General features: G+C 32.6%; 9 non-coding genes across 9 annotated transcripts; all 9 read right to left on the bottom strand.

The window, feature by feature from the left end:
• Positions 1-9,374: 9,374 nt before the first annotated feature.
• On the bottom strand, positions 9,375-9,467 carry TRNAY-GUA (transfer RNA tyrosine (anticodon GUA)). The gene is made up of 2 exons: positions 9,431-9,467; positions 9,375-9,410 (listed from the first exon to the last, which is right to left on the bottom strand). It is a non-coding gene; the product is annotated as a tRNA-Tyr (tRNA).
• Positions 9,468-9,663: 196 nt separating this feature from the next.
• Positions 9,664-9,756, bottom strand: TRNAY-GUA (transfer RNA tyrosine (anticodon GUA)). The gene is made up of 2 exons: positions 9,720-9,756; positions 9,664-9,699 (listed from the first exon to the last, which is right to left on the bottom strand). It is a non-coding gene; the product is annotated as a tRNA-Tyr (tRNA).
• Positions 9,757-9,949: 193 nt separating this feature from the next.
• On the bottom strand, positions 9,950-10,042 carry TRNAY-GUA (transfer RNA tyrosine (anticodon GUA)). Its single transcript has 2 exons — positions 10,006-10,042; positions 9,950-9,985 (listed from the first exon to the last, which is right to left on the bottom strand). It is a non-coding gene; the product is annotated as a tRNA-Tyr (tRNA).
• Positions 10,043-10,236: 194 nt separating this feature from the next.
• TRNAY-GUA (transfer RNA tyrosine (anticodon GUA)) lies at positions 10,237-10,329 on the bottom strand. The gene is made up of 2 exons: positions 10,293-10,329; positions 10,237-10,272 (listed from the first exon to the last, which is right to left on the bottom strand). It is a non-coding gene; the product is annotated as a tRNA-Tyr (tRNA).
• A 202-nt stretch (positions 10,330-10,531) lies between these two features.
• TRNAY-GUA (transfer RNA tyrosine (anticodon GUA)) lies at positions 10,532-10,623 on the bottom strand. Its single transcript has 2 exons — positions 10,588-10,623; positions 10,532-10,567 (listed from the first exon to the last, which is right to left on the bottom strand). It is a non-coding gene; the product is annotated as a tRNA-Tyr (tRNA).
• A 197-nt stretch (positions 10,624-10,820) lies between these two features.
• On the bottom strand, positions 10,821-10,914 carry TRNAY-GUA (transfer RNA tyrosine (anticodon GUA)). Its single transcript has 2 exons — positions 10,878-10,914; positions 10,821-10,856 (listed from the first exon to the last, which is right to left on the bottom strand). It is a non-coding gene; the product is annotated as a tRNA-Tyr (tRNA).
• Positions 10,915-11,111: 197 nt separating this feature from the next.
• Positions 11,112-11,204, bottom strand: TRNAY-GUA (transfer RNA tyrosine (anticodon GUA)). Its single transcript has 2 exons — positions 11,168-11,204; positions 11,112-11,147 (listed from the first exon to the last, which is right to left on the bottom strand). It is a non-coding gene; the product is annotated as a tRNA-Tyr (tRNA).
• Positions 11,205-11,407: 203 nt separating this feature from the next.
• On the bottom strand, positions 11,408-11,500 carry TRNAY-GUA (transfer RNA tyrosine (anticodon GUA)). Its single transcript has 2 exons — positions 11,464-11,500; positions 11,408-11,443 (listed from the first exon to the last, which is right to left on the bottom strand). It is a non-coding gene; the product is annotated as a tRNA-Tyr (tRNA).
• A 195-nt stretch (positions 11,501-11,695) lies between these two features.
• Positions 11,696-11,789, bottom strand: TRNAY-GUA (transfer RNA tyrosine (anticodon GUA)). The gene is made up of 2 exons: positions 11,753-11,789; positions 11,696-11,731 (listed from the first exon to the last, which is right to left on the bottom strand). It is a non-coding gene; the product is annotated as a tRNA-Tyr (tRNA).
• Between the last annotated feature and the right edge of the window lie 711 nt (positions 11,790-12,500).

A 12,500-nucleotide genomic window follows, 5' to 3' on the forward strand; every position in this document is an offset into this window, starting at 1 on the left:
ACTCTACTAGTGCCTTGTGGAACCCAGTTGAAAGTTTGGTGAAGAATTGAATATTGTAAGTTATTATGCAGGAATTCTTTTATGTCAAATACTTTATCGATAACTCGGAGCACTTTAAACTGATATTCATAGGTCGCCGGTTTCAAGAATAATTATTGGTTCACATCTCAGGATTCTTATAATTCGTGATAAACTTGTCATACATTTTGTAAACTGAAGATCTATTAAAAACATATTTTCCTTACTTGAAGAAATGACATTAATTTCCACAATATAGAAGCAACGTTTATTATGTTTAGAAATGTAATCACTAGTGTAAATGTACAATGCTTCAGATTATTATTGAATGCTCTTGTCTCTTTAAGGAGAAGGAATTAATTGTTGCATAAAAGCTTTTGACATCAGTATCCATTTCCCGTGGCATCCCTCTGAAGACATTGACTAACTGCTGCAGTAAATCTGCGTATCTCCGTGCTTCATTATTATTATTATTGTTGTTGTTATTATTGTTATTATTGTTGTTATTATTATTATTATTTTTATTGTTATTATTTTATTATAATTATTATTATTACTATTATTTTGTTATTATTATTATTATTATTATTATTATTGTTATTATTATTTTTATTATTATCATTATTATCAATATTATTTTTATAATTTTATTATTATCATTATTATTATTATTATTATTATTATTATTATTATTATTATTATTACTTTTATTATTATCATTATTGCTGTTGTTGTCGCTGTTGGTGTTGTTGTTGTTGTTGTTAATATTACTGCCCAAGCAACAACCCTAAAGGGAAAAGCAGAATGCTACAAACCCAAGGGTTCCAGTGCAGAAAGGAAACTGAGAAGTAACGAATAGACTAGAAATTAGAAATAATTTGATATTGTAAATTGTTTTAAGATCAGTAACCAACTTGAATAGATGTCTCATATAAACTGTAAAACAAGTCTTACGTTTACCTGTTCAACGAAAATGCATTTGCAACAAATTTGAACTTCTGAGGCTAGTTACCATTCAGTGATTTTTTCCTTTGTTCCCGCTAGCAGATACTGATGTCCTACTCATGAATGGTTCATTTTTTGTTTAAAAAAAAAAAAAAAAAAAAGCACAAAATTATAATAATGTATTTTTATGTTTTATGCAAAAAAGGATCCCGCAAAAATCGAGTTTGATAGCTGACCTGAGAAACATTATCGGAAAAGTTACCGGCAATGTGTGTGACACGGTTCTTTATAGTACGGCTGAATGATGTTACAAAACTATATTAGTTAAAAGTTGAGTTTTTATATAATTAAAGTTTAACTCTTAAAGTAATTGTATTCACAATAACCATCTAATGCCATCCTTTTTTTTTCTTTTTTTTCGAAACAAAAAGTCGGAAATATGGCAATATGTTTTTCGTAAATTTGATATAGTAGAGCGGTAGACTGTATTTGAACTTATGAAGTATGCATCCATATTTCGGTTCGAAGAAAACCGACGGTTAAAAGTTGAGATTTTATATTATAATGTTTAACTCTTAAAGTAATTGTATTCATTATAACCATCAAATGCTATTCTTTTCTATATATTTTCGAAAAAAAAGTCGGAAATATGACACCGTGGTTTTTTTTTTTTTTTTTTTTTTTTTTTTTTTTTTTTTTTTTTTTTTTTTTTTTTTTTTTTATTTGACATGACAGAGTATAGTAGAGCGGTAGACTGTAGTTGGAACATATGAAGTATGCATCCATATTTCGGTTCGAAGGATAACTATTTATTCTAGTATACTGTAGAGTAAAGATCATTGGGATAAATTTGAGGAGAATTAAGTATTTTAATTTACAAAAGGTTTTTGATAATCTTAGATCTTGAGGATAAGAATAAACTCATGTGAATCATTGTTTCAAATTATTACTTATGAAAGTTTGATTAAAAGCATAATTGTTTATTCTCTCTGTGTCAATTGCATAAATTGGTGACAAGTTGCGTTATTAAAGCGGTTATCAAATAGTTCTTTGTACCCTAAATTGACTACATAATCTTTCTTTTACTTGAGTAAATAGTTTTTCTCCCTCTTGAATAAATATCCATTCCATCTGAATGAATTCAATTACCTTGATTTTAATTGAATAAATCCCCTTGTTGGTTGTTCTTCCAAAATAAATCCCCTTTCTCTATTTAAAGTAGATCGTGATTTATATTTTTCTTGCTGAAGTACATCGCCCTTAGCTACCTGAAGTTCTTTTACTTTTTCTTTATCTGAAATAAATCGATATTTTTTCCCCGCTGAAGTATATCGTCCTTCGTAACCTGAAGTGTATAAATTGTTTTCCGTCATCTAGAATCAATCACTTCCATTCGTAACTGACAGACGCAGGTGGGACTCGCTGATGAAATAAATTGTTTTTGTTAACGTGATTCATGTATTTAGAAAAAGACTGAATCATACATTTCCCTGCAATTATTCTCCTCCTTGCTGTAATTTTCGTCAGTGAAACGCTTATCAAATAGATTTAGGAGAACAAGATCTTGTTTAATTCAGCTGAATGAAATTGAATGTATCACTGAAAATTCTACTTATTGTAATGCAATTTTAAGCAGAGATGAATTATTTTAGATGATATGATTTTACGTTTTTAAACAATCGTTGTTTCATTTACAGAAATCATTTTGAAAAATATGTGAATCTATTATTATTAACCTTACCTCCACCTATGTGTGTTTGTTTGTGAACAACTTCCTGGCCACAATTTTAATCGTAGAGTAACGAAACTTACAGGGATTAACTGTTAAGTAAAAAGTTGGAAATGATTAAATTTTGGAAGGTCATAAAGACCTCTAGCTTGGTTCATATTTGAGTGTATAAAAACCCACGCCAGTTAATGTTAAGGTCAAAGGTTAAGGTCGAGCAAAAGGTCAAGAAATAAAACTGCCCCGGCAGTGCCCCTCTAGTTATTGTTGTTGTTTTGTAACTTTTGTATTCGGAATAATTTCCTAGCATATTATGATGAGACTCAAAGGCAAACTTAGATGAAATTTATCTTGATCAATTTGTTGTTTCGTTTGTAAGATTCTACCATAATCTGATTCACTTGTTCTGTTAATGGAAGCTGAATTATATTGAACGACAGTATTAGGTGAATCTTTGATAACCTTAATCGCTTATTAATTATATTACTACTCGACCGAAATAGTTTAAAACAGTTTATTTCTCTTCTTGAAGTGTGTGCTTCTTGGTTAATTAAAAAAAATATAAATTTGAGGATTCTCTCTCTCTCTCTATCTCTCTCTCTCTCTCTCTCTCTCTCTCTCTCTCTCTCTCTCGCGTTTTATTTTACCTCCCACTTTATTTAAATCGTTCAAGTGAGCCGTTTTAACCACCACTCTCTCTCTCTCTCTCTCTCTCTCTCTCTCTCTCTCTCTCTCATTTTACCTCCCACTTTCATTATATCTCGTTCAAATGGACAGTTTTAACCCCCCCCCCCCTCTCTCTCTCTCTCTCTCTCTCTCTCTCTCTCTCTCTCGTTTTATTTTACCTCCCACTTCATTTATATCGTTCAAGTGAGCCGTTTTAACCACCTCTCTCTCTCTCTCTCTCTCTCTCTCTCTCTCTCGTATTTTACCTCCTACATCATTTATATCGTTCAAGTGAGCCGTTTTAACCACCCCTCTCTCTCTCTCTCTCTCTCTCTCTCTCTCTCTCTCTCTCTCGTATTTTACCTCCTACTTCATTTATATCGTTCAAGTGAGCCGTTTTAACCACTCTCTCTCTCTCTCTCTCTCTCTCTCTCTCTCTCTCTCTCTCGTATTTTACCTCCTCCTTCATTTATATCGTTCAAGTGAGCCGTTTTAACCACTCTCTCTCTCTCTCTCTCTCTCTCTCTCTCTCTCTCTCTCTCTCCACTACCCTCAGCATCATCAAAGGTCAGAGACAAAGGTTGCCGTTCTTTTTTTCCCAAGGGTATGAATACAGGTAAATTAACGAAGTCACTTTTAAACCTGCAGCTTCAGGCAAAACTTTATGGATAAAAATAAAGCTCTAATTGGCCTGTGACCAGAGCTCTTTTTTACCTTTTCAGCCGGGAGCAGGAATGATGACGTCATTGCATAGTTTTTTTTTTTTTTTTTTTTTTTTTTTTTGCTAAAAAACAGACTTAGGTTCAAGCACTTGCTTTCAAATTACGAAATCGGAGTGCTTACGTATCCTACTATATAATGTATATATATATATATATATATATAATAATATATACACATATACACAGTATATATATATATATATATATACACAGTATATATATATATATATATATACATACATACATACATACATACTTACATATACATATACATATATGTATGTATGCATGTATATGAGGTTTTGTTGCTTGAGGAAGAGTAAAGATCTATAAAGGTTGGTTAAAATGGTTGAAATGACGTAGGAAAGAACAAGGACAAACGCAATAACAGAAGTTGGGGAAACAGAAACCTTTAAAGTTAGCGTCGGATTACACCTGGGATCAGCATTCAGCCTCCTTTTTTTTTTTTTTTTTTTTTTTTTTTTGTGCCGGTCATGGTTGTGTCTAGAAGATCTCGTAAATGTAGAGCTGTGAGTGAAGTTTATCACTGAATTTTGAATTACACTGATATTGTAATTTTGATAATCAGAATGACTAAAGTTTTATTTTGAAATGGTGATATTTCATATTGTATATTTGGAAGACGACATTAAGTAAAACGTTGTGTAAGGGTGATTGTTGGTTAATCCTTAAAAAATCAAAAGCGAAATGAATTAGATTGAATCTAATTGAAAAATAATAGATATTCTATCCATCTTTAAAAACCAAAGAGATCTCTCCATTGAATTTTAGTTTGATTTTGTCGTTTTTTTCCCTGAATTGTTTGTCATGCCAGATACACTAAACTTTCTTATTTAGGATGTAAAACCTTGATGAAACGAGAGTTTTCATTGTTTAATATCCCACGAAACCAAGTGTTTATGAAAGTCTTATCTGATTGCCTGGGAAAAACACGCGTAGTGGTACATTAAACTTTATCTGGTAAAAGATAAATCTCATATAAAGTTTGAATACAAATCTCTCACAACAGGAGAACTTTTTTTCATATAAATGAAATATGTACATGGTAATTTTTTACTAGTACATGTGACTTTATGGAGATAAATATCATCCACAAATTGAATTTGATACCGAATTTAACCTCGGGAATATATATATATATATATATATACATTTGTGTGTGTATATATATATACACATATATATATATGTGTGTATATATACATATATATATATATATATATATATACATATACTGTATATATACATATATATATATATACATATATACATGTATGTATGATACATATATGTATATATACATATATATATATATATATATATAATATATATATATCACTGATATATTCGATCTTCATCCCTTTTGTGATGACCTTTACTCACATATTTGTGTTTAAAGCTCAATTATTACCAGTTTCTTCTCTTTCGTTTGATGTGTGTGTATTCATCCATAGTGTCTATAAATATATTTATGTATGTGTACACAGATCTTATATATGTATGGGTTTACGTATCAATGCATGGTAGTACACGGAATATCAAATGTTTATTTCAATGTATGTTTAAGTATGCCCTAAGTCATCAGAAAATTTTCCTTGGAAATTCATGGGGACATCATAGAAACGCGACTGCATTACCTCGCTTTGCTTGAGTAATGGAGAACACGTGATAAGACTCAAAACACCTTTCAATAGTATTCGGGTCACGTTCATGCGGTCTCCAACAGGTGTGGCATTACGCATTGCATAATATTCTTCAGTAGGAAACCTTCATTTGTAAACATAGTTTTTTATATGTCGGTCAGCTATTGTTTTGGTCTTAAATATAAATAAAAAACTTCCGACCCTACTATTGTTTTGCCCTCAAATATAAAGAAAATCTTCCTTTAGTTTATTGTATATCTGTTATGACTGTGTGAAATTAATTTTATGTCTGTAGGCCAGACTGGCTAATTTCAAGTTAGTGGAAGGTGTATTCTCGTGTCCATACAGGAAGAGCTTTCCTAACGCTAATATAAAAGACTGTTTTATTTATTTTGAATAAATGAAGGTATTTCAACGTAAAAAATACTTCGATAACTCAAGTTGGTAAAACGGTATACTGTAGTTGGAGAGTTCAATCAGACATATATAGGTCACGGGTTCAAATCCGAGTCAATGAATAATTTGTGTGGTTTATAGTTTTATGTCAATTACTAGCTAAGGAAAGGGAAACAAATTTAATTTATATTTTCAGTAATTACAAATTTGTTTATAAAATTTCGTTAAAGTCATCATTGTTTTGGTAACTTAATTTTGATGAACAAATTTGCAGATGAAATATTTTCCTTCGGTAACTCAGGTCGTAGAGTAATGGACTGTTGATGGAACTGTATAAGAAGACAGTCATAGGTACTGGTTAAAATAAGGGTAGTGTTCACTACCAATACAAGTAAATTAAGGTAGCTAATTTTGTTGTTACCTATACTGTTAAAACATAATTAAATTTTGGTCATATTTTGCATTCCTGCGATGTCCATTACTAAGGTTTTTCTTCCACAGTTGTACATGTTGTTGCTGTCGGTCTGGATGCATATATAAATTTTCCATATTAACATTTTCAAGGGAGTCTCAGAAAACTTCATAAAGTTATTTTAGTTGTGTAATGGAGTTTGCTCGAATGTATGTGTAGTAACCGTTACTGTGGAAGTTTGCTGCAAATGGTCATCATCCTAAATTCAGCAGACAAGGATAAGCTTTGTAGCAAGTATCATTATTATATATATTCAAGGTCAATCCATAAACTAAAAAAAGAGAGATACGTTGGTACTAAAGAAATATACACACATATATGTATACAAATATATCCTTAGTATATTAGATATACTTTACAACATTTAAGGTGTATATGGCTTCTTTCAAACCTAATCTTTGCTTTAATCATTTTCCCTGAATGTATCTGAGATCGAACTCACTGAGGATGAACTAGCAGTGCACTAATTATAACTATCAATAGATTTACTTGCGATTGAAACCTAACATTGGACAAAACCGCTTACTCATCCGAGAAGATGCAATGCATATTAAAGCAAGCCAGAAACGCACATAAATCCCCTTGCCGTAAGACTGCATGTGCCTTCTCCTATAACTGAGATCGGGACCAAGTTTTTTGGTATACCTAGTTTTGTTATACAAGTTGAATACCAGTCTTGAATAACTATATTAGAACCTGAATTCTTTTTCTTATGTTGATGTGTAAGTTTATATATTTTCTCTACCTGTTCCTTGAATTGTTATTCTTATTTGCTGTATCTCTCGATTACTAGAGTGCCATAGATGGATAAGATCATGATGAGGGGTAGATGGAGACGATTTGGGTATTCTCTTAGCACTTCCCAATAGAGATTAGTTCACCAAACGTTCAGTTGGGCTCCACAATGCATTAGAAGAGTTGGAAGACCCAGACTATAAAACGTGAAGTAGGAGATGATGAATTTAGAAGTATTGAATTAAAAGCTCAAGAGAGACGACTGGCGAAATCTAACCGAGGCCCTTTGCGTCAATAGGCGTAGGAGATGATGATGATGATGATTTGTTGTATAATATTCTTTTGCTCTGTGTTCACTTTTTTTAAGATGATACTCATTCTGTCTGGTAAAAATATGCGTTGTATGTTTCCTATATCCTATTAGGCTTGTTTACTAATTTTTAATGATAGTATATTAATAGTAACGACGATGATAATGATAATGAAGATAACACTTAGTAGCCATTTTCATTTGAAGAATTTTAAGGCTATCAATTTATTTCTTTTATACTTGACTGCACAGCTTGAAGTGATATGGTGCCGCGCGTGGGAGATTTACTGTAAAATTAGTATTCGGAAACTAGTTTATTATTTTATTAGTTTCTGGTTTTTATTTGATTTTAGTTTTTTAATTTCTTTAATATTCCGATTTTTATATTTTCAAGTTCATTGTTATTTTATTGAAATTCATCATTGATTCTGGAAAAAATTACTAATTCAAGTATTAGTAGACTACTCGGACGGGCGATATGTTGAATGTATTATTAATATTATTATTATTGTTGTTGTTGTTGTTGTTGTTGTTACTAGGTAAACTAATCCCTAGTTGGAAAAGCAGGATGCTACAAGCCAAAGGGAATCCAACAGGGAAAATAGTCCAGTGAGGAAAGTAAATAATGAAGTAAATAAACTGTATATGAGAAGTAACGAATAATGAATATAAGATATCTTTCGCTGCAAGTTTGAACTTCTTTCTGAAGTTCCAGCAATTCAAGTTTGAACTTCTTTCTGAAGTTCCAGCAATTCAAGTTTGAACTTCTTTCTGAAGTTCCAGCAATTCAAGTTTGAACTTCTTTCTGAAGTTCCAGCAATTCAAGTTTGAACTTCTTTCTGAAGTTCCAGCAATTCAAGTTTGAACTTCTTTCTGAAGTTCCAGCAATTCAAGTTTGAACTTCTTTCCGAAGTTCCAGCAATTCAAGTTTGAACTTCTTTCTGAAGTTCCAGCAATTCAAGTTTGAACTTCTTTCTGAAGTTCCAGCAATTCAAGTTTGAACTTCTTTCTGAAGTTCCAGCAATTCAAGTTTGAACTTCTTTCTGAAGTTCCAGCAATTCAAGTTTGAACTTCTTTCTGAAGTTCCAGCAATTCAAGTTTGAACTTCTTTCCGAAGTTCCAGCAATTCAACCACAGTTATGGTTTTAGGAGAGATAAAACTTGGTACAACATCAGCTCGCCGTGAGATTGATCACGCCAGGGACACTCTCTGAAAAAGATTGACACTTACAGTCACGCTGTCTGTGCTGAGCGATTATTATTATTATTATTATTATTATTATTATTATTATTATTATTATTATTATTATTACTTGCTAAACTACAACCCTAGTTGGAAAAGCAGAATGCTATAAGGCCAGGGGCTCCAACAGGGAAAACAGCCCAGTGAGGAAAGGAAACAAAAACAAAAAATATTTTAAGAACAGTAACCTTAAAATAAATAACTCCTATATAAACTATGAAAACTTAACAAAACAAGAGGAAGAGAAATAAGATAGAATAGAACACCCATTGTACTCTTTGAGGTCTATGACCGTGAGTCAAAGAGCCCCCGGGGGGGGGGGGGGGGGTTCGGAGCAGAAGTTCTGGGCAATCTGAACCCAATGAACGAGCGAACTTTATTTAAGCAATAATCTCCGGTAGAACAACAATTATATGTAGCACGATATGCTTTACTTATGAAGATAATTACGGAGCACTTAATTATTATGAAAAGTTTTCCTTCGAACCGGATTTGAACCAGTGACCTATGGATGTCTGCCTTGAAAGTTCCAACTACAGTCCACCGCTCTACCAACTGAGCTATCGAAGGTCTCCAGAGTAGTATTGTAATGTTGCTCTGCAATGTAAAGTCTGTGCAAAAGGTGAAAATTTTATAGAATATAAATTGACAATGGTATAGGATATACTTTTAATTTTCGAGTCTTTTATTACAACAAAATAATTGAGAGTACCATGTCTAACATTCCTCTTGATGAAGGTTAAATTAGAAAAAAAGAAAAAAGATTTCCTTCGAACCGGATTTGAACCAGTGACCTATGGATGTCTGCCTTGAAAGTTCCAACTACAGTCCACCGCTCTACCAACTGAGCTATCGAAGGCCTACCAACTTGCAGCAGTATTGCTCATCATGATAAAAAGTCATTCACAGCAATACAAACTTGTGGGAAAAATACTATTATTCTCCATAAAAAAATGACTAAGAATTAAAGATTTCCTTCTTTCTTAAATCAAATTTCAACGAAGTTTTCCAGCGTACTAAATATATCTGTATTAGGTAAAAACCAAAAGTATTCCTTCGAACCGGATTTGAACCAGTGACCTAAGGATGTCTGCCTTGTAAGTTCCAACTACAGTCCACCGCTCTACCAACTGAGCTATCGAAGGCCTACCAACTTGCTGCAGTATTGCTCATCATGATAAAAAGCCATTCAGAGCAATAAAAACTTGTGGGGAAAAAAATCTATTATTCTCCATAAAAAATGATTAAGAATTAAAGATTTCCTTCTTTCTTAAATCCAAATTTCAACGAAGTTTTCCAGCATACTAAATATATCTGTAATAGGTAAAAACAAAAGTTTTCCTTCGAACCGGATTTGAACCAGTGACCTATGGATGTCTGCCTTGAAAGTTCCAACTACAGTCCACCGCTCTACCAACTGAGCTATCGAAGGCCTTAAGAGCGGTAGTGTAACATTGCTCTGCAATGTAAATAGTGACTTAGCAATAGGTGAAACTTTTACCAAGAAAGAATGTAAATTTACGCTGGTAGGGGGTATATTTACTTTTAGAGTCCGTTATTACTCCAATATAATTGAGAGTACAATGTTTAACATTCCTCTCGATGAAGGTTGAATTAAAAGAGGCAAAAGTTTTTCCTTCGAACCGGATTTGAACCAGTGACCTATGGATGTCTGCCTAGAAAGTTCCAACTACAGTCCACCGCTCTACAACTGAGCTATCGAAGGTCTGCAGAGCGGCAGTGTAATGTTGCTCTGCAAATGTAAAGTCTGTGTAATAGGTGAATATTTTATCTAGAATATTAAATTTACAATGGTGAAGGGTATACTTTTAATTTTCGAATCTGTTATTACAGCATAATAATTGAGAGTACGATGTCTAACATTCCTCTCAATGAATGTAATAATTAAAAAGTTGAAAGTTTTCCTTCGAACCAGATTTGAACCAGTGACCTATGGATGTCTGCCTTAGAAAGTTCCAACTACAGTCCACCGCTCTACCAACTGAGCTATCGAAGGTCTGCAGAGCGGCAGTGTAATGTTGATCTGCAATGTAAAGTCTGTGCAATAGGTGAAAATTTCATCTAGACTATAAATTTACAATGGTAGAGGGTATACTTTTAATTTTCGAGTCGGTTATTACAATACAATAATTGAGAGTACCGTTTCTAACATTCCTCTCGATGAAGGTTGAATAAAAAATGTAATTAAAGTTTTCCTTCGAACCGGATTTGAACCAGTGACCTATGGATGTCTGCTTTAGTAATTCCAACTACAGTCCACCGCTCTACCAACTGAGCTATCGAAGGCCTGATAAGCGGTAGTGTAACATGGCTCTGCAATGTAAATAGTGACTTTGCAATAGGTGAAACTTTTACCAAGAAGGAATGTAAATTTACACTGGTAGAGGATATATTTTTACTTTTAGAGTCCGTTATTACAACAATATAATTGAGAGTACCATGTTTAACATTCCTTTCGATGAAGGGTAAATTAAATGAGGCAAAAATTTTCCTTCGAACCGGATTTGAACCAGTGACCTATGGATGTCTGCCTTGAAATTTCCAACTACAGTCCACCGCTCTACCAACTGAGCTATCGAAGGTCTGCAGAGCGGTGGTGTAATGTTGCTCTGCAATGTAAAGTCTGTGTAATAGGTGAATATTTTATCTAGAATATGAATTTACAATGGTGAAGGGTATACTTTTAATTTTCGAATCTGTTATTACGACATAATAATCGAGAGTACGATGTCTAACATTCCTCTCAATGAATGCAATAATTAAAAAGTTAAAAGTTTTCCTTCGAACCGGATTTGAACCAGTGACCTATGGATGTCTGCCTTAGAAAGTTCCAACTACAGTCCACCGCTCTACCAACTGAGCTATCGAAGGAGTTAGGAGGGACTGAGTGCAACAAAGATAAGATGCTGAGAGATGGGGAGTATTATAAGTCGGTGTGTATATATTTGTCATTACAAGATGTGGACATATGTGTTTCATACATTATATGTTCACGAAAACACGTGCATTATATGTTCACGAGAGAGAGAGAGAGAGAGAGAGAGAGAGAGAGAGAATTGGATCAATAAATGGTCATAATGGTAGTCTTCTTATATACAGGCTCTCTCATCCAGTTACCAGTCTATTTATGTATGATTTGTGCGTGTATATATATATATATATATATACATATACATATACATATATATACATATACATATATATATATATATATATATATGCATCATAAATCATCACTATTACCACCATTTATATATATATTTTTTTAATTCTACCTTTATGTTGATAAATAGCTCTGTCTTTGGCAGTTTAATTCGTGAAATAACTAAATTATTGATAACTAAACCATTATGCGGAGGAAGAAAATGATTAAATATTCCAAAGCAGTTATTTGTTGGATTATGTTTATCTATTTCCTTTCTTTACAGTTGTCTTTTATCTTTATCTTCTCTGCATTGGGATTCCCCCTCCTATTACTTTGAAATATGTGAGACTTGATGTATTATTTAATATGAAGTATGTTTAATAATGGTATTTATATCTTATTTCTCTTCCTCTTGTTTTGTTGAAGTTTTTATAGTT

The sequence above is a fragment of the Palaemon carinicauda genome, chromosome 9 (assembly GCF_036898095.1).
Source record: "Palaemon carinicauda isolate YSFRI2023 chromosome 9, ASM3689809v2, whole genome shotgun sequence".
Lineage (NCBI taxonomy): Eukaryota > Metazoa > Arthropoda > Malacostraca > Decapoda > Palaemonidae > Palaemon > Palaemon carinicauda.